Raw genomic sequence first — 3,463 nt, forward strand, 5'->3', positions numbered from 1 at the left:
CACAAGTCAAGTAAACATGACCATGGAAGTTGCGGAGCCGCAAAAGTAGAAACTTTCCAGAAAGACAAATTAACACTCCTGTCAACAAACTTGAATTCCGCACAATCACCGATAGCAGGAAAGCCGAAATTTTAGTCATGTGAAAGAAGAATAATCAAGAAATCATCAGACACATTTGTTTTTTGTGGTATTTTCAGCTGTATTTTAGTTAACGAGGAAATATAACATCATGTTAGGAAAAGTGGAGGACCAAGGATCTCGCGGACCAAGGACACCATACTGTGCTGATCATGAATTTCGTCATAACATTGTCAAAGTAGCTCACGTGGATCCACGAGGCGATAGCCGAGTGGATCCCCAGACTACTTTGAGAATGTTATGACGAAATTCATTGTCAATAACAGGACAGACGCATGAAAAACTGACATCAATTTGTTTTTTACAGTAACAAAAAGGCAGAGGGGTCAAAATTAAGTCAAAACACGAGAAGAACGCGAGACAAAAATGCGAGAAACTTCAATCTGACGCGAGCAACATCGCGTCATTATCGCATAAATTATAAATTCATGTGTCTGTTAACCAATGAGCATTAACCAACGAGCGTTAACCAGTGAGCGCGCGAGAATTTTGCAGTCATTGTAAAAAAGTTGTTTGAGTGGAATTACGTGTTTGGCTCTTGTCAGAAAAGAATCCAATAGCAAATGACTTTTTCACTTAATATTTTTGTCCTCTTCAACAGTTGTCAAATATTGCTATCTTTCGAGGGTTCAGGATAGCCTGCGGAGCAACCGTTTCCTTTCCATTTTTTTCGTCCCCTCCGCGAGCGTTTGGAAAAGGAAAGGAAACAGCTGCTACGCAGGCTAGGTTCAGGATAGCATTGAATAATCATATTAAAGGGTCGCTGTTTACCCCCATCTTATTCCACTTATTTAGTCACATGACCACGTTTTCGTAAAATATGATGATTGACATTTGTGCTGTTTTCGTGAAAAGAGGATTACCAGTATCCTGTGGGAGATGTGCCTGCTTACTCAAATTTTGAATTGTGTTGCCATTGATGAATTATTTCACTTAAAAAGAAAAAAAAGTGAATTCTCCCATTCCTTAGTCACTAAACATATGTTGAAATTCTGCAAATTGGCGTCTACATCCTATGGAACATCCATGCTAATTTGATAAATAGCTGAACAAGGCCGAAGCAGCAATTACGATCAATGCTTTCTTGAAACCTAAATAAAGTTTATTAAAAACCTTACAACCACAAGATGCAAAAATTTAATGGGCTATTTTGGCTAGAAGATAATTATTACTTTGACAATATCAGGTATTGCATGCTCTGTGGAAGGTGACTTGGGGAAGCCATACTGTAGGGAGTACATTATTGTTCTCCGGTTTGGACGTTAAAGGGTTAATGGGGACAGTGAGTGTTTAACCCATTGACTCCCAGGGGTTCTCCATTGACGAGTAAAATCGTCTGGCATTAGACAGAGTAAGTCTGGCTGGTTTAGGCCGATTTGGATGTCAAAGGGTTAAGAGTACAAACATTTCCATTCTTGAGTATTATTTATTATTGTGTGTTCTGCCTTTAGTAAGTTTAAAAATCTCACCTGTTTTACTGGGGACGTATACAAGACATGTACCCCAGGTCCATGGACCACCCTTGTGGACCCCGCCCATGGACCCCTTCATGGACTTGGTCCATGGACTACCCCTGTGGACCACCCCTTATTTTGTAAAGTTACAAGCAGAAAAATCTTTAGACGAAAGAGAGAAGTGGTTGTCGCACTTATCTGGACAATTTAAGCACGAGTCCATGACTACGAGTGAACAACTTCCATATTAAGCCTATGTCAACGCAGTTTTGCAAACCAATCTATTTTTAGTCTACCTTTTCCGCAAAAAGCAAAGACAGTTCCCGTTCGCCGATGCCGTGACGTCAATAAATCGCGGTCTCTAAAAACGACGCTCCTAGGTATGGAATACTGATTTTAGCAATTGTCTCTTAGAGACACCTACCCCACCTAATATGTAGTTGACCACTCCCCTAGTGGCTTTTCAGGGTCAATGAAAAACACTTTGTAGGGAACTTTGCCAGACTGCTTTTGCACATATATACCTACATGCTACATGGTAAATGCTCTCATGATATGTACACGCAATCCTCACCTACGGACGAAGATCTCGCGCAACCTTACGCAGTTAATTAAGAAAAAAACAAATGACGAAATATTTCTCCGGCCATTACAGGAACCCATTGTCTATCGTCCTTATCCGAGAACCGTCTAGAGAGTCTAACCATTTGCAAATGTCATTACAAAGGCAGCATTTTCTCCTCAGTGATTTAAAGACCCTGAGTGTTGGTCCGGCTGGGATTTTCATCCCGCGACCTCCCGCACAGTAGTCCGATGCTCAACCACCTGAGCCAATTGGTCGGCTGAGTCCAGATCTACCAGCGTGGCATAACACAGGCCAAAAAGGCATGCTAAGGCCCCAAGAGGTCGACGCATGCAAAACATGACCTGCTCCCAACTGAGTGGCTTCATAGTTCAGTTAGTAGAGCATTGCATCGGTATCGCAGATGTCATGGGTTTGAATCCCGTTGAAGCCTCCTGAATTTTTGCATGTCTCTGTAAGAGACTATAATTATTTGTTAAATTGTCTAGATAAGTGACAGGATGACTTCTTTTTCTCGTCTTAAGATTTTTCTGCTTGAAACTGTACAAAATGAGGGGTGGTCCAAAGGGGTAGTCCATGGACCGGGTCCATGAAGGGGTCCATGGACCGGGTCCACGGTGGTGGTCCATGGACCTGGTCCACGTTTCAAGCGTTAGCCCTTCATCAGAGCGAATCAATTTGCTCTGACGAAGGGCTACCGCTCGAAACGTCAGCTTTTAGAATCTCTGTACGGTGACCAATTTACATTATCAACTCTGTTGATAAAACCAAAATTTTTGTATACTACTTCCGCACGGACGCAGCACCACAGTTTCTTTAGAAACTACCCCCTTCATTTCTTTAGTAGTTTGCTTACTAGTGAATTGCCAACATCCGCAAAATGTTAAATAACAATTATTCCATGAGCCCGAGTTGGATATGAAGTGATAAAATAACCAACGAGCGCATAGCGCGGGTTGGTTGTAATCACTTCATATCCAACAAGGGCGAATGGAATAATTGTTTTAGTAAATTCTGAAACCGGGTTTTGCCGCCGATTTTTATTTCCACAATTTTACAAAGCGTCTGGAAAGAGCATCTTGGCGCACTATTTTCCATATGACGTAAAACGTCGACTATTGGCTCATAGTCGGAGTTTTTTAGCCAATCAAAAAACTAGAAATGCAATAGTCGGAGGTGAAAATTTACTAATTTAGGATATTTGGTAATCGAGAGGGGTTTTCAGTTATTTGATTGTTATTGCTATACAGGGGTCGTGGAGAGGCCCCCGTACTCTGTAGCCCCTACT

General features: G+C 41.7%; 1 pseudogene; it reads right to left on the reverse strand.

Moving 5' to 3' along the window:
• Positions 1 to 1,702, reverse strand: part of LOC138013199 (uncharacterized) — a 4,042-nt pseudogene extending 2,340 nt beyond the window's left edge.
• Between the last annotated feature and the right edge of the window lie 1,761 nt (positions 1,703 to 3,463).

Source organism: Montipora foliosa, chromosome 1, assembly GCF_036669935.1.
Source record: "Montipora foliosa isolate CH-2021 chromosome 1, ASM3666993v2, whole genome shotgun sequence".
Classification (NCBI taxonomy): domain Eukaryota; kingdom Metazoa; phylum Cnidaria; class Anthozoa; order Scleractinia; family Acroporidae; genus Montipora; species Montipora foliosa.